The 17,891-nt window shown below is 41.9% G+C and overlaps 23 non-coding genes across 23 annotated transcripts; all 23 read left to right on the forward strand.

The window, feature by feature from the left end:
- Nucleotides 1-151: 151 nt before the first annotated feature.
- trnah-gug (transfer RNA histidin (anticodon GUG)) lies at nucleotides 152-223 on the forward strand. Its single transcript has one exon. It is a non-coding gene; the product is annotated as a tRNA-His (tRNA).
- A 715-nt stretch (nucleotides 224-938) lies between these two features.
- Nucleotides 939-1,027, forward strand: trnay-gua (transfer RNA tyrosine (anticodon GUA)). Its single transcript is given in 2 exon segments — nucleotides 939-975; nucleotides 992-1,027. It is a non-coding gene; the product is annotated as a tRNA-Tyr (tRNA).
- A 114-nt stretch (nucleotides 1,028-1,141) lies between these two features.
- On the forward strand, nucleotides 1,142-1,214 carry trnar-acg (transfer RNA arginine (anticodon ACG)). The gene has a single exon. It is a non-coding gene; the product is annotated as a tRNA-Arg (tRNA).
- Nucleotides 1,215-2,316: 1,102 nt separating this feature from the next.
- On the forward strand, nucleotides 2,317-2,405 carry trnay-gua (transfer RNA tyrosine (anticodon GUA)). Its single transcript is given in 2 exon segments — nucleotides 2,317-2,353; nucleotides 2,370-2,405. It is a non-coding gene; the product is annotated as a tRNA-Tyr (tRNA).
- Nucleotides 2,406-2,519: 114 nt separating this feature from the next.
- Nucleotides 2,520-2,592, forward strand: trnar-acg (transfer RNA arginine (anticodon ACG)). The gene has a single exon. It is a non-coding gene; the product is annotated as a tRNA-Arg (tRNA).
- A 1,102-nt stretch (nucleotides 2,593-3,694) lies between these two features.
- Nucleotides 3,695-3,783, forward strand: trnay-gua (transfer RNA tyrosine (anticodon GUA)). The gene is given in 2 exon segments: nucleotides 3,695-3,731; nucleotides 3,748-3,783. It is a non-coding gene; the product is annotated as a tRNA-Tyr (tRNA).
- A 114-nt stretch (nucleotides 3,784-3,897) lies between these two features.
- trnar-acg (transfer RNA arginine (anticodon ACG)) lies at nucleotides 3,898-3,970 on the forward strand. Its single transcript has one exon. It is a non-coding gene; the product is annotated as a tRNA-Arg (tRNA).
- Nucleotides 3,971-4,285: 315 nt separating this feature from the next.
- On the forward strand, nucleotides 4,286-4,357 carry trnah-gug (transfer RNA histidin (anticodon GUG)). The gene has a single exon. It is a non-coding gene; the product is annotated as a tRNA-His (tRNA).
- Nucleotides 4,358-5,072: 715 nt separating this feature from the next.
- Nucleotides 5,073-5,161, forward strand: trnay-gua (transfer RNA tyrosine (anticodon GUA)). The gene is given in 2 exon segments: nucleotides 5,073-5,109; nucleotides 5,126-5,161. It is a non-coding gene; the product is annotated as a tRNA-Tyr (tRNA).
- Nucleotides 5,162-5,275: 114 nt separating this feature from the next.
- Nucleotides 5,276-5,348, forward strand: trnar-acg (transfer RNA arginine (anticodon ACG)). Its single transcript has one exon. It is a non-coding gene; the product is annotated as a tRNA-Arg (tRNA).
- Nucleotides 5,349-5,665: 317 nt separating this feature from the next.
- trnah-gug (transfer RNA histidin (anticodon GUG)) lies at nucleotides 5,666-5,737 on the forward strand. The gene has a single exon. It is a non-coding gene; the product is annotated as a tRNA-His (tRNA).
- A 918-nt stretch (nucleotides 5,738-6,655) lies between these two features.
- Nucleotides 6,656-6,728, forward strand: trnar-acg (transfer RNA arginine (anticodon ACG)). Its single transcript has one exon. It is a non-coding gene; the product is annotated as a tRNA-Arg (tRNA).
- Nucleotides 6,729-7,821: 1,093 nt separating this feature from the next.
- trnay-gua (transfer RNA tyrosine (anticodon GUA)) lies at nucleotides 7,822-7,910 on the forward strand. Its single transcript is given in 2 exon segments — nucleotides 7,822-7,858; nucleotides 7,875-7,910. It is a non-coding gene; the product is annotated as a tRNA-Tyr (tRNA).
- A 114-nt stretch (nucleotides 7,911-8,024) lies between these two features.
- On the forward strand, nucleotides 8,025-8,097 carry trnar-acg (transfer RNA arginine (anticodon ACG)). The gene has a single exon. It is a non-coding gene; the product is annotated as a tRNA-Arg (tRNA).
- Nucleotides 8,098-9,200: 1,103 nt separating this feature from the next.
- Nucleotides 9,201-9,289, forward strand: trnay-gua (transfer RNA tyrosine (anticodon GUA)). Its single transcript is given in 2 exon segments — nucleotides 9,201-9,237; nucleotides 9,254-9,289. It is a non-coding gene; the product is annotated as a tRNA-Tyr (tRNA).
- Nucleotides 9,290-9,403: 114 nt separating this feature from the next.
- trnar-acg (transfer RNA arginine (anticodon ACG)) lies at nucleotides 9,404-9,476 on the forward strand. Its single transcript has one exon. It is a non-coding gene; the product is annotated as a tRNA-Arg (tRNA).
- Nucleotides 9,477-9,791: 315 nt separating this feature from the next.
- Nucleotides 9,792-9,863, forward strand: trnah-gug (transfer RNA histidin (anticodon GUG)). Its single transcript has one exon. It is a non-coding gene; the product is annotated as a tRNA-His (tRNA).
- Nucleotides 9,864-10,578: 715 nt separating this feature from the next.
- Nucleotides 10,579-10,667, forward strand: trnay-gua (transfer RNA tyrosine (anticodon GUA)). The gene is given in 2 exon segments: nucleotides 10,579-10,615; nucleotides 10,632-10,667. It is a non-coding gene; the product is annotated as a tRNA-Tyr (tRNA).
- Nucleotides 10,668-10,781: 114 nt separating this feature from the next.
- On the forward strand, nucleotides 10,782-10,854 carry trnar-acg (transfer RNA arginine (anticodon ACG)). The gene has a single exon. It is a non-coding gene; the product is annotated as a tRNA-Arg (tRNA).
- A 1,093-nt stretch (nucleotides 10,855-11,947) lies between these two features.
- On the forward strand, nucleotides 11,948-12,036 carry trnay-gua (transfer RNA tyrosine (anticodon GUA)). Its single transcript is given in 2 exon segments — nucleotides 11,948-11,984; nucleotides 12,001-12,036. It is a non-coding gene; the product is annotated as a tRNA-Tyr (tRNA).
- A 114-nt stretch (nucleotides 12,037-12,150) lies between these two features.
- trnar-acg (transfer RNA arginine (anticodon ACG)) lies at nucleotides 12,151-12,223 on the forward strand. The gene has a single exon. It is a non-coding gene; the product is annotated as a tRNA-Arg (tRNA).
- A 316-nt stretch (nucleotides 12,224-12,539) lies between these two features.
- trnah-gug (transfer RNA histidin (anticodon GUG)) lies at nucleotides 12,540-12,611 on the forward strand. The gene has a single exon. It is a non-coding gene; the product is annotated as a tRNA-His (tRNA).
- Nucleotides 12,612-13,326: 715 nt separating this feature from the next.
- trnay-gua (transfer RNA tyrosine (anticodon GUA)) lies at nucleotides 13,327-13,415 on the forward strand. Its single transcript is given in 2 exon segments — nucleotides 13,327-13,363; nucleotides 13,380-13,415. It is a non-coding gene; the product is annotated as a tRNA-Tyr (tRNA).
- The last annotated feature ends 4,476 nt before the right edge of the window (nucleotides 13,416-17,891 follow it).

Here is a 17,891-nt window from a genome sequence, read left to right on the forward strand (position 1 = left end):
TCCTCTTTATCTCTGCTGTCAATGATTTTGCTCCAAACACAAAAAAAAACATGGCTGCCAGCCACATGCCGCAGAGCTACATATGCTATCCATGGGATACGAAGGTGTTTCGGATCACATCAAAGCCACACACGACAACAACCCACAACCAGCCGTGATCGTATAGTGGTTAGTACTCTGCGTTGTGGTCGCAGCAACCCCGGTTCGAATCCGGGTCACGGCAACCCCTGACCTAATTTGTTTGCATCGCTGAAAAAAGATCCCACTTTCAACTTAGATTTCTTAAACTTTAAAAAAAATAATTTTGTCTACAGGCCTCTGTCCCGTATCAAAGGTCTGAAAGAATCAAACAGCACAAATGCAGAAGGTCTGCCCATTTAAAGAGCATAAAAGGGGTCAAATTATCAAACAGGCCCCAATGAGAAATAGTGCCTTTTTAATGAGTCGCCAAGGCCGCATATGTTCTGTGTTTTTTAGCTCTTCTAAAGGGAGGGTTTTCACACACCGCCACACCCAAAGTATAAACATCCTAACAACAGAAGATGAAAATCGTGTGCCAAATGAATGGATGGATAGACCTGACAAAAAAAGAACCAAACAAAATGGCTGGACTTTTGCGCTGGACAATGTGAGGGTATATTGAGGATCAACATCTGTGTTGGACGATATGGAGACTTTCCCAGATAGATGCCAGATGTGTTTTTGTAACGACTAAATGCATGATAGAAACTGAGGCTGATTTGATCTGAAACGCATCTGAAACTGATGGTTTCTCATCACTTTTTGTGTTTATTTAACTGATAAACAGGCCCAAGCCCCTGGCTCCCTTCCATAACTCATTTGGTACAGCAGAGAACTGCAGGTGTCCCATGATACGCATCTTAAGCCTGGTTACATGCATTCATACAGGATTCATGAAAAGGATGTTGGCTTTGCTCCCTTCGATAGCTCAGTTGGTAGAGCGGAGGACTGTAGGTGCCCAACAACAGTTATCCTTAGGTCGCTGGTTCAATTCCGGCTCGAAGGATGTGCCAAGCTTTTGTATACAGAGGCTCTTTTGGCCAACTCTGTCAATCCTTTCAAAGATTTTGGAACATGCTGTTTTACGAAAGACTGTTCCACTCTCTATTAAAATTTCTAAGGGCTAGTGGCGCAATGGATAACGCGTCTGACTACGGATCAGAAGATTCTAGGTTCAACTCCTGGCTAGCTCGGCACGCTGGTTTTAGTCTCTCACTTCTCCCACTGCTTTAGAACAGGATCGCTTTAAACCTTCTACTCCCTGCGTATCCCAGCTCACTTAAGCCCCAAAGATACCTCACAGTGTGTCGTCTTGCAACACATGTGGCTGACCCCACACCGTAAGGAAAGCTCGTCTTCCTCTTTATCTCTGCTGTCAATGATTTTGCTCCAAACACAAAAAAAAACATGGCTGCCAGCCACATGCCGCAGAGCTACATATGCTATCCTTGGGATACGAAGGTGTTTCGGATCACATCAAAGCCACACACGACAACAACCCACAACCAGCCGTGATCGTATAGTGGTTAGTAATCTGCGTTGTGGTCGCAGCAACCCCGGTTCGAATCCGGGTCACGGCAACCCCTGACCTAATTTGTTTGCATCGCTGAAAAAAGATCCCACTTTCAACTTAGATTTCTTAAACTTTAAAAAAAATAATTTTGTCTACAGGCCTCTGTCCCGTATCAAAGGTCTGAAAGAATCAAACAGCACAAATGCAGAAGGTCTGCCCATTTAAAGAGCATAAAAGGGGTCAAATTATCAAACAGGCCCCAATGAGAAATAGTGCCTTTTTAATGAGTCGCCAAGGCCGCATATGTTCTGTGTTTTTTAGCTCTTCTAAAGGGAGGGTTTTCACACACCGCCACACCCAAAGTATAAACATCCTAACAACAGAAGATGAAAATCGTGTGCCAAATGAATGGATGGATAGACCTGCCAAAAAAAGAACCAAACAAAATGGCTGGACTTTTGCGCTGGACAATGTGAGGGTATATTGAGGATCAACATCTGTGTTGGACGATGTGGAGACTTTCCCAGATAGATGCCAGATGTGTTTTTGTAACGACTAAATGCATGATAGAAACTGAGGCTGATTTGATCTGAAACGCATCTGAAACTGATGGTTTCTCATCACTTTTTGTGTTTATTTAACTGATAAACAGGCCCAAGCCCCTGGCTCCCTTCCATAACTCATTTGGTACAGCAGAGAACTGCAGGTGTCCCATGATACGCATCTTAAGCCTGGTTACATGCATTCATACAGGATTCATGAAAAGGATGTTGGCTTTGCTCCCTTCGATAGCTCAGTTGGTAGAGCGGAGGACTGTAGGTGCCCAACAACAGTTATCCTTAGGTCGCTGGTTCAATTCCGGCTCGAAGGATGTGCCAAGCTTTTGTATACAGAGGCTCTTTTGGCCAACTCCGTCAATCCTTTCAAAGATTTTGGAACATGCTGTTTTACGAAAGACTGTTCCACTCTCTATTGAAATTTCTAAGGGCTAGTGGCGCAATGGATAACGCGTCTGACTACGGATCAGAAGATTCTAGGTTCAACTCCTGGCTAGCTCGGCACGCTGGTTTTAGTCTCTCACTTCTCCCACTGCTTTAGAACAGGATCGCTTTAAACCTTCTACTCCCTGCGTATCCCAGCTCACTTAAGCCCCAAAGATACCTCACAGTGTGTCGTCTTGCAACACATGTGGCTGACCCCACACCGTAAGGAAAGCTCGTCTTCCTCTTTATCTCTGCTGTCAATGATTTTGCTCCAAACACAAAAAAAAACATGGCTGCCAGCCACATGCCGCAGAGCTACATATGCTATCCTTGGGATACGAAGGTGTTTCGGATCACATCAAAGCCACACACGACAACAACCCACAACCAGCCGTGATCGTATAGTGGTTAGTAATCTGCGTTGTGGTCGCAGCAACCCCGGTTCGAATCCGGGACACGGCAACCCCTGACCTAATTTGTTTGCATCGCTGAAAAAAGATCCCACTTTCAACTTAGATTTCTTAAACTTTAAAAAAAATAATTTTGTCTACAGGCCTCTGTCCCGTATCAAAGGTCTGAAAGAATCAAACAGCACAAATGCAGAAGGTCTGCCCATTTAAAGAGCATAAAAGGGGTCAAATTATCAAACAGGCCCCAATGAGAAATAGTGCCTTTTTAATGAGTCGCCAAGGCCGCATATGTTCTGTGTTTTTTAGCTCTTCTAAAGGGAGGGTTTTCACACACCGCCACACCCAAAGTATAAACATCCTAACAACAGAAGATGAAAATCGTGTGCCAAATGAATGGATGGATAGACCTGACAAAAAAAGAACCAAACAAAATGGCTGGACTTTTGCGCTGGACAATGTGAGGGTATATTGAGGATCAACATCTGTGTTGGACGATATGGAGACTTTCCCAGATAGATGCCAGATGTGTTTTTGTAACGACTAAATGCATGATAGAAACTGAGGCTGATTTGATCTGAAACGCATCTGAAACTGATGGTTTCTCATCACTTTTTGTGTTTATTTAACTGATAAACAGGCCCAAGCCCCTGGCTCCCTTCCATAACTCATTTGGTACAGCAGAGAACTGCAGGTGTCCCATGATACGCATCTTAAGCCTGGTTACATGCATTCATACAGGATTCATGAAAAGGATGTTGGCTTTGCTCCCTTCGATAGCTCAGTTGGTAGAGCGGAGGACTGTAGGTGCCCAACAACAGTTATCCTTAGGTCGCTGGTTCAATTCCGGCTCGAAGGATGTGCCAAGCTTTTGTATACAGAGGCTCTTTTGGCCAACTCCGTCAATCCTTTCAAAGATTTTGGAACATGCTGTTTTACGAAAGACTGTTCCACTCTCTATTAAAATTTCTAAGGGCTAGTGGCGCAATGGATAACGCGTCTGACTACGGATCAGAAGATTCTAGGTTCAACTCCTGGCTAGCTCGGCACGCTGGTTTTAGTCTCTCACTTCTCCCACTGCTTTAGAACAGGATCGCTTTAAACCTTCTACTCCCTGCGTATCCCAGCTCACTTAAGCCCCAAAGATACCTCACAGTGTGTCGTCTTGCAACACATGTGGCTGACCCCACACCGTAAGGAAAGCTCGTCTTCCTCTTTATCTCTGCTGTCAATGATTTTGCTCCAAACACAAAAAAAAACATGGCTGCCAGCCACATGCCGCAGAGCTACATATGCTATCCTTGGGATACGAAGGTGTTTCGGATCACATCAAAGCCACACACGACAACAACCCACAACCAGCCGTGATCGTATAGTGGTTAGTACTCTGCGTTGTGGTCGCAGCAACCCCGGTTCGAATCCGGGTCACGGCAACCCCTGACCTAATTTGTTTGCATCGCTGAAAAAAGATCCCACTTTCAACTTAGATTTCTTAAACTTTAAAAAAAATAATTTTGTCTACAGGCCTCTGTCCCGTATCAAAGGTCTGAAAGAATCAAACAGCACAAATGCAGAAGGTCTGCCCATTTAAAGAGCATAAAAGGGGTCAAAGTATCAAACAGGCCCCAATGAGAAATAGTGCCTTTTTAATGAGTCGCCAAGGCCGCATATGTTCTGTGTTTTTTAGCTCTTCTAAAGGGAGGGTTTTCACACACCGCCACACCCAAAGTATAAACATCCTAACAACAGAAGATGAAAATCGTGTGCCAAATGAATGGATGGATAGACCTGACAAAAAAAGAACCAAACAAAATGGCTGGACTTTTGCGCTGGACAATGTGAGGGTATATTGAGGATCAACATCTGTGTTGGACGATGTGGAGACTTTCCCAGATAGATGCCAGATGTGTTTTTGTAACGACTAAATGCATGATAGAAACTGAGGCTGATTTGATCTGAAACGCATCTGAAACTGATGGTTTCTCATCACTTTTTGTGTTTATTTAACTGATAAACAGGCCCAAGCCCCTGGCTCCCTTCCATAACTCATTTGGTACAGCAGAGAACTGCAGGTGTCCCATGATACGCATCTTAAGCCTGGTTACATGCATTCATACAGGATTCATGAAAAGGATGTTGGCTTTGCTCCCTTCGATAGCTCAGTTGGTAGAGCGGAGGACTGTAGGTGCCCAACAACAGTTATCCTTAGGTTGCTGGTTCAATTCCGGCTCGAAGGATGTGCCAAGCTTTTGTATACAGAGGCTCTTTTGGCCAACTCCGTCAATCCTTTCAAAGCTTTTGGAACATGCTGTTTTACGAAAGACTGTTCCACTCTCTATCGAAATTTCTAAGGGCTAGTGGCGCAATGGATAACGCGTCTGACTACGGATCAGAAGATTCTAGGTTCAACTCCTGGCTAGCTCGGCACGCTGGTTTTAGTCTCTCACTTCTCCCACTGCTTTAGAACAGGATCGCTTTAAACCTTCTACTCCCTGCGTATCCCAGCTCACTTACGCCCCAAAGATACCTCACAGTGTGTCGTCTTGCAACACATGTGGCTGACCCCACACCGTAAGGAAAGCTCATCTTCCTCTTTATCTCTGCTGTCAATGATTTTGCTCCAAACACAAAAAAAAAAACATGCCTGCCAGTCACATGCCGCAGAGCTACATATGCTATCCTTGGGATACGAAGGTGTTTCGGATCACATCAAAGCCACACACGACAACAACCCACAACCAGCCGTGATCGTATAGTGGTTAGTACTCTGCGTTGTGGTCGCAGCAACCCCGGTTCGAATCCGGGTCACGGCAACCCCTGACCTAATTTGTTTGCATCGCTGAAAAAAGATCCCACTTTCAACTTAGATTTCTTAAACTTTAAAAAAAATAATTTTGTCTACAGGCCTCTGTCCCGTATCAAAGGTCTGAAAGAATCAAACAGCACAAATGCAGAAGGTCTGCCCATTTAAAGAGCATAAAAGGGGTCAAAGTATCAAACAGGCCCCAATGAGAAATAGTGCCTTTTTAATGAGTCGCCAAGGCCGCATATGTTCTGTGTTTTTTAGCTCTTCTAAAGGGAGGGTTTTCACACACCGCCACACCCAAAGTATAAACATCCTAACAACAGAAGATGAAAATCGTGTGCCAAATGAATGGATGGATAGACCTGACAAAAAAAGAACCAAACAAAATGGCTGGACTTTTGCGCTGGACAATGTGAGGGTATATTGAGGATCAACATCTGTGTTGGACGATGTGGAGACTTTCCCAGATAGATGCCAGATGTGTTTTTGTAACGACTAAATGCATGATAGAAACTGAGGCTGATTTGATCTGAAACGCATCTGAAACTGATGGTTTCTCATCACTTTTTGTGTTTATTTAACTGATAAACAGGCCCAAGCCCCTGGCTCCCTTCCATAACTCATTTGGTACAGCAGAGAACTGCAGGTGTCCCATGATACGCATCTTAAGCCTGGTTACATGCATTCATACAGGATTCATGAAAAGGATGTTGGCTTTGCTCCCTTCGATAGCTCAGTTGGTAGAGCGGAGGACTGTAGGTGCCCAACAACAGTTATCCTTAGGTTGCTGGTTCAATTCCGGCTCTAAGGATGTGCCAAGCTTTTGTATACAGAGGCTCTTTTGGCCAACTCCGTCAATCCTTTCAAAGATTTTGGAACATGCTGTTTTACGAAAGACTGTTCCACTCTCTATTGAAATTTCTAAGGGCTAGTGGCGCAATGGATAACGCGTCTGACTACGGATCAGAAGATTCTAGGTTCAACTCCTGGCTAGCTCGGCACGCTGGTTTTAGTCTCTCACTGCTTTAGAACAGGATCGCTTTAAACCTTCTACTCCCTGGGTATCCCAGCTCACTTACGCCCCAAAGATACCTCACAGTGTGTCGTCTTGCAACACATGTGGCTGACCCCACACCGTAAGGAAAGCTCGTCTTCCTCTTTATCTCTGCTGTCAATGATTTTGCTCCAAACACAAAAAAAAACATGGCTGCCAGCCACATGCCGCAGAGCTACATATGCTATCCTTGGGATACGAAGGTGTTTCGGATCACATCAAAGCCACACACGACAAAAACCCACAACCGGTCGTGATCGTATAGTGGTTAGTACTCTGCGTTGTGGTCGCAGCAACCCAGGTTCGAATCCGGGTCACGGCAACCCCTGACCTAATTTGTTTGCATCGCTGAAAAAAGATCCCACTTTCAACTTAGATTTCTTAAACTTTAAAAAAAATAATTTTGTCTACAGGCCTCTGTCCCGTATCAAAGGTCTGAAAGAATCAAACAGCACAAATGGAGAAGGTCTGCCCATTTAAAGAGCATAAAAGGGGTCAAAGTATCAAACAGGCCCCAATGAGAAATAGTGCCTTTTTAATGAGTCGCCAAGGCCGCATATGTTCTGTGTTTTTTAGCTCTTCTAAAGGGAGGGTTTTAACACACCGCCACACCCAAAGTATAAACATCCTAACAACAGAAGATGAAAATCGTGTGCCAAATGAATGGATGGATAGACCTGACAAAAAAAGAACCAAACAAAATGGCTGGACTTTTGCGCTGGACAATGTGAGGGTATATTGAGGATCAACATCTGTGTTGGACGATGTGGAGACTTTCCCAGATAGATGCCAGATATGTTTTTGTAACGACTAAATGCATGATAGAAACTGAGGCTGATTTGATCTGAAACGCATCTGAAACTGATGGTTTCTCATCACTTTTTGTGTTTATTTAACTGATAAACAGGCCCAAGCCCCTGGCTCCCTTCCATAACTCATTTGGTACAGCAGAGAACTGCAGGTGTCCCATGATACGCATCTTAAGCCTGGTTACATGCATTCATACAGGATTCATGAAAAGGATGTTGGCTTTGCTCCCTTCGATAGCTCAGTTGGTAGAGCGGAGGACTGTAGGTGCCCAACAACAGTTATCCTTAGGTCGCTGGTTCAATTCCGGCTCGAAGGATGTGCCAAGCTTTTGTATACAGAGGCTCTTTTGGCCAACTCCGTCAATCCTTTCAAAGCTTTTGGAACATGCTGTTTTACGAAAGACTGTTCCACTCTCTATCGAAATTTCTAAGGGCTAGTGGCGCAATGGATAACGCGTCTGACTACGGATCAGAAGATTCTAGGTTCAACTCCTGGCTAGCTCGGCACGCTGGTTTTAGTCTCTCACTTCTCCCACTGCTTTAGAACAGGATCGCTTTAAACCTTCTACTCCCTGGGTATCCCAGCTCACTTACGCCCCAAAGATACCTCACAGTGTGTCGTCTTGCAACACATGTGGCTGACCCCACACCGTAAGGAAAGCTCATCTTCCTCTTTATCTCTGCTGTCAATGATTTTGCTCCAAACACAAAAAATATACATGCCTGCCAGTCACATGCCGCAGAGCTACATATGCTATCCTTGGGATACGAAGGTGTTTCGGATCACATCAAAGCCACACACGACAACAACCCACAACCAGCCGTGATCGTATAGTAGTTAGTAATCTGCGTTGTGGTCGCAGCAACCCCGGTTCGAATCCGGGTCACGGCAACCCCTGACCTAATTTGTTTGCATCGCTGAAAAAAGATCCCACTTTCAACTTAGATTTCTTAAACTTTAAAAAAAATAATTTTGTCTACAGGCCTCTGTCCCGTATCAAAGGTCTGAAAGAATCAAACAGCACAAATGCAGAAGGTCTGCCCATTTAAAGAGCATAAAAGGGGTCAAATTATCAAACAGGCCCCAATGAGAAATAGTGCCTTTTTAATGAGTCGCCAAGGCCGCATATGTTCTGTGTTTTTTAGCTCTTCTAAAGGGAGGGTTTTCACACACCGCCACACCCAAAGTATAAACATCCTAACAACAGAAGATGAAAATCGTGTGCCAAATGAATGGATGGATAGACCTGACAAAAAAAGAACCAAACAAAATGGCTGGACTTTTGCGCTGGACAATGTGAGGGTATATTGAGGATCAACATCTGTGTTGGACGATATGGAGACTTTCCCAGATAGATGCCAGATGTGTTTTTGTAACGACTAAATGCATGATAGAAACTGAGGCTGATTTGATCTGAAACGCATCTGAAACTGATGGTTTCTCATCACTTTTTGTGTTTATTTAACTGATAAACAGGCCCAAGCCCCTGGCTCCCTTCCATAACTCATTTGGTACAGCAGAGAACTGCAGGTGTCCCATGATACGCATCTTAAGCCTGGTTACATGCATTCATACAGGATTCATGAAAAGGATGTTGGCTTTGCTCCCTTCGATAGCTCAGTTGGTAGAGCGGAGGACTGTAGGTGCCCAACAACAGTTATCCTTAGGTCGCTGGTTCAATTCCGGCTCGAAGGATGTGCCAAGCTTTTGTATACAGAGGCTCTTTTGGCCAACTCTGTCAATCCTTTCAAAGATTTTGGAACATGCTGTTTTACGAAAGACTGTTCCACTCTCTATTAAAATTTCTAAGGGCTAGTGGCGCAATGGATAACGCGTCTGACTACGGATCAGAAGATTCTAGGTTCAACTCCTGGCTAGCTCGGCACGCTGGTTTTAGTCTCTCACTTCTCCCACTGCTTTAGAACAGGATCGCTTTAAACCTTCTACTCCCTGCGTATCCCAGCTCACTTAAGCCCCAAAGATACCTCACAGTGTGTCGTCTTGCAACACATGTGGCTGACCCCACACCGTAAGGAAAGCTCGTCTTCCTCTTTATCTCTGCTGTCAATGATTTTGCTCCAAACACAAAAAAAAACATGGCTGCCAGCCACATGCCGCAGAGCTACATATGCTATCCTTGGGATACGAAGGTGTTTCGGATCACATCAAAGCCACACACGACAACAACCCACAACCAGCCGTGATCGTATAGTGGTTAGTACTCTGCGTTGTGGTCGCAGCAACCCCGGTTCGAATCCGGGTCACGGCAACCCCTGACCTAATTTGTTTGCATCGCTGAAAAAAGATCCCACTTTCAACTTAGATTTCTTAAACTTTAAAAAAAATAATTTTGTCTACAGGCCTCTGTCCCGTATCAAAGGTCTGAAAGAATCAAACAGCACAAATGCAGAAGGTCTGCCCATTTAAAGAGCATAAAAGGGGTCAAAGTATCAAACAGGCCCCAATGAGAAATAGTGCCTTTTTAATGAGTCGCCAAGGCCGCATATGTTCTGTGTTTTTTAGCTCTTCTAAAGGGAGGGTTTTCACACACCGCCACACCCAAAGTATAAACATCCTAACAACAGAAGATGAAAATCGTGTGCCAAATGAATGGATGGATAGACCTGACAAAAAAAGAACCAAACAAAATGGCTGGACTTTTGCGCTGGACAATGTGAGGGTATATTGAGGATCAACATCTGTGTTGGACGATGTGGAGACTTTCCCAGATAGATGCCAGATGTGTTTTTGTAACGACTAAATGCATGATAGAAACTGAGGCTGATTTGATCTGAAACGCATCTGAAACTGATGGTTTCTCATCACTTTTTGTGTTTATTTAACTGATAAACAGACCCAAGCCCCTGGCTCCCTTCCATAACTCATTTGGTACAGCAGAGAACTGCAGGTGTCCCATGATACGCATCTTAAGCCTGGTTACATGCATTCATACAGGATTCATGAAAAGGATGTTGGCTTTGCTCCCTTCGATAGCTCAGTTGGTAGAGCGGAGGACTGTAGGTGCCCAACAACAGTTATCCTTAGGTCGCTGGTTCAATTCCGGCTCGAAGGATGTGCCAAGCTTTTGTATACAGAGGCTCTTTTGGCCAACTCCGTCAATCCTTTCAAAGATTTTGGAACATGCTGTTTTACGAAAGACTGTTCCACTCTCTATTGAAATTTCTAAGGGCTAGTGGCGCAATGGATAACGCGTCTGACTACGGATCAGAAGATTCTAGGTTCAACTCCTGGCTAGCTCGGCACGCTGGTTTTAGTCTCTCACTGCTTTAGAACAGGATCGCTTTAAACCTTCTACTCCCTGCGTATCCCAGCTCACTTACGCCCCAAAGATACCTCACAGTGTGTCGTCTTGCAACACATGTGGCTGACCCCACACCGTAAGGAAAGCTCGTCTTCCTCTTTATCTCTGCTGTCAATGATTTTGCTCCAAACACAAAAAAAAACATGGCTGCCAGCCACATGCCGCAGAGCTACATATGCTATCCTTGGGATACGAAGGTGTTTCGGATCACATCAAAGCCACACACGACAAAAACCCACAACCGGTCGTGATCGTATAGTGGTTAGTACTCTGCGTTGTGGTCGCAGCAACCCAGGTTCGAATCCGGGTCACGGCAACCGCTGACCTAATTTGTTTGCATCGCTGAAAAAAGATCCCACTTTCAACTTAGATTTCTTAAACTTTAAAAAAAATAATTTTGTCTACAGGCCTCTGTCCCGTATCAAAGGTCTGAAAGAATCAAACAGCACAAATGGAGAAGGTCTGCCCATTTAAAGAGCATAAAAGGGGTCAAAGTATCAAACAGGCCCCAATGAGAAATAGTGCCTTTTTAATGAGTCGCCAAGGCCGCATATGTTCTGTGTTTTTTAGCTCTTCTAAAGGGAGGGTTTTCACACACTGCCACACCCAAAGTATAAACATCCTAACAACAGAAGATGAAAATCGTGTGCCAAATGAATGGATGGATAGACCTGACAAAAAAAGAACCAAACAAAATGGCTGGACTTTTGCGCTGGACAATGTGAGGGTATATTGAGGATCAACATCTGTGTTGGACGATGTGGAGACTTTCCCAGATAGATGCCAGATATGTTTTTGTTACGACTAAATGCATGATAGAAACTGAGGCTGATTTGATCTGAAACGCATCTGAAACTGATGGTTTCTCATCACTTTTTGTGTTTATTTAACTGATAAACAGGCCCAAGCCCCTGGCTCCCTTCCATAACTCATTTGGTACAGCAGAGAACTGCAGGTGTCCCATGATACGCATCTTAAGCCTGGTTACATGCATTCATACAGGATTCATGAAAAGGATGTTGGCTTTGCTCCCTTCGATAGCTCAGTTAGTAGAGCGGAGGACTGTAGGTGCCCAACAACAGTTATCCTTAGGTCGCTGGTTCAATTCCGGCTCGAAGGATGTGCCAAGCTTTTGTATACAGAGGCTCTTTTGGCCAACTCTGTCAATCCTTTCAAAGATTTTGGAACATGCTGTTTTACGAAAGACTGTTCCACTCTCTATTGAAATTTCTAAGGGCTAGTGGCGCAATGGATAACGCGTCTGACTACGGATCAGAAGATTCTAGGTTCAACTCCTGGCTAGCTCGGCACGCTGGTTTTAGTCTCTCACTTCTCCCACTGCTTTAGAACAGGATCGCTTTAAACCTTCTACTCCCTGCGTATCCCAGCTCACTTAAGCCCCAAAGATACCTCACAGTGTGTCGTCTTGCAACACATGTGGCTGACCCCACACCGTAAGGAAAGCTCGTCTTCCTCTTTATCTCTGCTGTCAATGATTTTGCTCCAAACACAAAAAAAAAACATGGCTGCCAGTCACATGCCGCAGAGCTACATATGCTATCCTTGGGATATGAAGGTGTTTCGGATCACATCAAAGCCACACACGACAACAACCCACAACCAGCCATGATCGTATAGTGGTTAGTACTCTGCGTTGTGGTCGCAGCAACCCCGGTTCGAATCCGGGTCACGGCAACCCCTGACCTAATTTGTTTGCATCGCTGAAAAAAGATCCCACTTTCAACTTAGATTTCTTAAACTTTAAAAAAAATTATTTTGTCTACAGGCCTCTGTCCCGTATCAAAGGTCTGAAAGAATCAAACAGCACAAATGCAGAAGGTCTGCCCATTTAAAGAGCATAAAAGGGGTCAAAGTATCAAACAGGCCCCAATGAGAAATAGTGCCTTTTTAATGAGTCGCCAAGGCCGCATATGTTCTGTGTTTTTTAGCTCTTCTAAAGGGAGGGTTTTCACACACCGCCACACCCAAAGTATAAACATCCTAACAACAGAAGATGAAAATCGTGTGCCAAATGAATGGATGGATAGACCTGACAAAAAAAGAACCAAACAAAATGGCTGGACTTTTGCGCTGGACAATGTGAGGGTATATTGAGGATCAACATCTGTGTTGGACGATGTGGAGACTTTCCCAGATAGATGCCAGATGTGTTTTTGTAACGACTAAATGCATGATAGAAACTGAGGCTGATTTGATCTGAAACGCATCTGAAACTGATGGTTTCTCATCACTTTTTGTGTTTATTTAACTGATAAACAGGCCCAAGCCCCTGGCTCCCTTCCATAACTCATTTGGTACAGCAGAGAACTGCAGGTGTCCCATGATACGCATCTTAAGCCTGGTTACATGCATTCATACAGGATTCATGAAAAGGATGTTGGCTTTGCTCCCTTCGATAGCTCAGTTGGTAGAGCGGAGGACTGTAGGTGCCCAACAACAGTTATCCTTAGGTCGCTGGTTCAATTCCGGCTCGAAGGATGTGCCAAGCTTTTGTATACAGAGGCTCTTTTGGCCAACTCCGTCAATCCTTTCAAAGATTTTGGAACATGCTGTTTTAGTCTGTTTTAAGTCTGGACTAAGCCTTTTCTTGCCTCCACCTCTACCATTGCTACAATGGTATATACAAACTCTAAATCAAAACAGTATAAGTCATTAATTAAAATTTGAAGACAATACATTAGTTATATCAACAAATGATGTTAAGTAATGCTTTTATATATATTTATGTGCATTTGACCTAAAATGGTTGGCTAGACCTCAGAAAAGAGATAAGTTATGTGAACTAATGGTTTTGAGTAAAGGTTACGAATGTAAACTTGAATATGTCTAAGTTATCTATGCCAATACAACTTAAAAGGTTTAGTTTCATGTTTTGTAAAAACTTAAACGGGATAAGGCAACGGGTTTCCACGCGATTTTCTAGTAAACTCAACTAGTTCGGGTTAAGAGTGTAGTTACTGCTGTTTCAGACCTCTCAATCTTTTAATTTATTTCACAGAGGGTTATTTATTTTATTTAATGATGATACTACATGTTTTTTGTTATTGTGATTGTGTACAAAGTCCAACTGTTTAAAATTTGTACATTTGTAAAGTAAATGCTACGATTGTTCACAGTTTTTAGTTTTTTTTAGGTTAAAAAATTGTTTAATTCACTCTTTTTGTTGTTGACAAATAAATATTTGGTTCTTTAAAAACAGATAAGGTCTATGATATTTCACTGTGAATAAATATGAGCTGCTATTGATTCTGAAATATTAGTAATAATTTTATGCATAAACTAGGAACAATTTATCACTCACTTCACTCATAAAATGCTTTAGGAAATATACATACTTTATATACTTTATACATACTTTAAAACAATACTATAGTTTAAGCCGTTTCATTAAAACATAATATGCAACTGGTGGGATCGAACTCGCGACTCTAGGATCAGCCGCTTCTTCTTCCTCTTTCTTTCCCCCTCCCTTCTTCCCCCTTCTTCCCCCTTCTCTCCTTTCTCCCCCCCCCCCCCCCCCTTAACAGACTATTGTTCCCCAGCTTTGGCGCAGTAGGCAGCGCGTCAAGGGCGGATTATACTTCTGCGTCTATCGTCTTGACGTGTTGCTTTGCTCTGGTCGCGAACCACTTTTCATGTTATGGTTCTGCAACCTCGGTCTGGAATTTCTCGGGACGCACAGCAGTTTCCCCTCGCGAGAATTTCGGTGGGCGGTGACGAGAACTTCGGCGGCGCTGGCGGAAGTGTTTGTTTTTACAAAAAAGAAAAAGTGTATGCAAGATATGGATTTGGAGTTGCTCGACATCGAAGAAGAACAGCTTTTTTTTTTGGAGTTGGCGAAAATGCAAAGGTGGAAGCCACACAGACAACCGGAAAGGCACACCGAGGACCAAGATCCTCATTACAAAAATGTTTGAAACATATAAATAATCCCCATGCAAATAAATTATACACACTCATAGAAAATCTTAACCTGTCCTAACCTCTTGTAACTGTTTAGAAGTTATTTATTTTATTCATTTATTTTTATTATTATTATTTATTATCCCCCTTTTTTTATTTATTGTTTTTATCTTGGGCATTTAAGATCCTTCAAGTTGTTTTTCTATATGTGGAGGTGTGAATATGTAAAGTTAAAAATAATAATTGTTTACTTCTGAGTATGTCATTGTTTTGTCTATGTGACATATTTGAATAAAAAATAAATAAATAAATAAATAAATAAATAAAAAAACACCGAGGACCAATCACAGCCGCTTTTGTCTGCGCACTTCCGTTGGTGGTCTGCGTCCGTCCGACGTTTTTTTTTTTTATTTTTTATTTATTTTTTATTTATTTTTTTTTTTATTTTTTTTTTATTGAAAGTTTTCATGAATAACAAAGCATACTGACAGTCAAAAAATAAAATAAATAATATAACATAAAATAAAATAAATAATAGCAAGAGAGAGAGAAGAGGGCCTACATTACATTAAATCAAAGCTACACATTATTTCAATTAGCCTGTTGCTCTTTTTACTCTTCATACATTTTAAGGATTTACTGTATAAAGACCACTCATTCTTAAATGCGCTGAACACAGGACTTGTCTTTATACATTTACATTTGTGTAAGAGATATTTTCCTAAACAGATGACGACGTTGATCAAGAGTTCTATGTTTTTATCTTTGTGTAAGCACCCATATTTAATTACATTCAAGTCAAAGAGAGGAACGGCTGGAATGTATTCACATAGCCAGTCGTACACATCATTCCAAAAAGTGTTACTGTACATGCACAGGAAAAATAAGTGATCAGTGGTTTCTACAACTTCACAACAAAATATGCAATTGTCAATGTCAATATTAAACCTATGGTTGAGAAGCTCCCTTGAGGGGTATATGTCATTAAATATTTTGAAATGTAGTTCTTTTGCCTTGGGAGGGATTGGTAGATTTAAAGAGAGTGTACGCAGCTTTTTAAGAGTATGTGAGTCAATATTTTGGAGATTGTTTTTACATTGAAAAGGAAATAAATAAGATGTGAATAGTCCACGTATAACTTTATTAGAAATATTTTTACTTATAAGGTCAACTTCACCAATTCTTAAAATACTAGGAAGGTCTGGAGTAGAAACAAAAGGTGTTGAGTTTTGGACCATTGACAGAAAAGCAGGAGGGAGACATTTCATGATCTTGTTGTATTGTTGTCGGTTGCATTGAAAGTTGTGTTTTAAACAGAATTTATCAAAAGGTAAGATATTTCCGTGTTCATCTAGCAGGTGTGTTGTTGACCAGATGCCCCTCTCCAACCATTCGCCAAAGAATATGGATTTGTTTCTATGAAGGATATATCTACAATTCCAAATGGGTGTGTTGTGTGGTGTAAAGTTGTGTTTGTACAGAAGATTCCAGTACAGGAGGACTTGAGAATGAAAAGAGGATAGTTTCACAGGCAACTTATTTGGGATGAAATCACAACGCAAGAGAAAATGAATACCACCAAGTTTTCTAAAGATTTCTCTAGGGACACAAAACCAAAAACTGTTGTTATTAACAAGGAATGATTTTAGCCATTTGATTTTTAAAGAGCCATTGATGCAATCAAAATCAATAGCTTGTAACCCACCATCTTCATAATTTTTCACCATGGATGACTTTCTTAAATAGTGGACTTTCCTTCTCCACATGTAGTCAAAGTTTAATTTATTTATGGCTTTAATCATTTTATTAGGAAAGGACAGAGAGCTAGCAGGATAAATACATCTGGAAATACTTTCCATTTTGGTTATGTAGATGCGACCATAGAGGGATAAGTCCCTATTTAACCACCTATCCAATCTAGATTTGCATTCATCTAATTTAGAGCATAGGTTTAGCGATTCACTGAGCTTCACATCATTTGTAATATGTACTCCAAGATATTTAACAGAGGATTTAATGGGAATGCCGTCAGCAGACGAGTGGGGGGAGTTGTGTATAGCTAGAAGTTCACATTTATTAAGGTTAAGTTGTAACCCTGAGGCATTTGAGAACTCTTTTATGTACTCTATGGCTTTTGGGACTTGTTCATGGTCTCTCAGGAACAAAGTGGTGTCATCGGCTAGCTGACTTATTTGAAGTTTAGTATTGAAAACAGTTATGTGCTGAATTTCTGAATTTTTAATTAAAATAGAAAGCATTTCAGCAGCAATTAAGAATAAATAAGGTGAGATGGGGCACCCTTGTTTTATGCCTCTTTTGATGTTAAAACGAGGGGATGTACCGTTTGAAAGAGAGACAGAACTGTTGGTGTCATGGTAGATGCATTTGATTATGTTCCTAAAAAATGTTCCAAACCCACAGCGCTTTAGAGCCTGAAAAATAAATGAATGTTCAAGAGTGTCAAATGCTTTATAAAAGTCAAGGAAGAGAATAAAACCGTCATCCTGTATATAGTCATTATATTCTATTAAGTCTAATATCAAACGTACATTATTATGTATAGATCTGCCTCTCATAAACCCAGATTGTGTTTCGCTTATTATTTGAGGAAGACCGTTTTTAAGTCTATTTGAGAAGATGTGTGTTAGTAGTTTATAGTCATTGTTAAGGAGAGTAATTGGTCGCCAATTTTCAAGACTTTTTTCATCTTTACCAGGTTTGGGAATAAGTACTATTACACCTTGTTTCATGGTGTGTGGCAGTGACAAGTTAGTTATAATTTCGTTCAAAGTATGGAATAAAACATCCTTAATATCCTCCCAGAAATGTTTGTAAAAATTGGCTGTGAGGCCGTCTTGACCAGGTGAACGATCTGGTATTAAACATTGCATAGCTTTATCTAACTCCTCATGTGAAAGAGGTGCATCACAAGTTAGTTTGAAATTTTCAGAAATATGTGGGATGTGTTCTTTAATTTTGTCAAAAAAGATGTCAGCTGCCTCTGGTGAGAAGTTGCTTGAGTATAATGAGTTGTAAAAAGTGAAAACCTTG

Source organism: Odontesthes bonariensis, chromosome 8, assembly GCF_027942865.1.
Source record: "Odontesthes bonariensis isolate fOdoBon6 chromosome 8, fOdoBon6.hap1, whole genome shotgun sequence".
NCBI classification, from domain to species: domain Eukaryota; kingdom Metazoa; phylum Chordata; class Actinopteri; order Atheriniformes; family Atherinopsidae; genus Odontesthes; species Odontesthes bonariensis.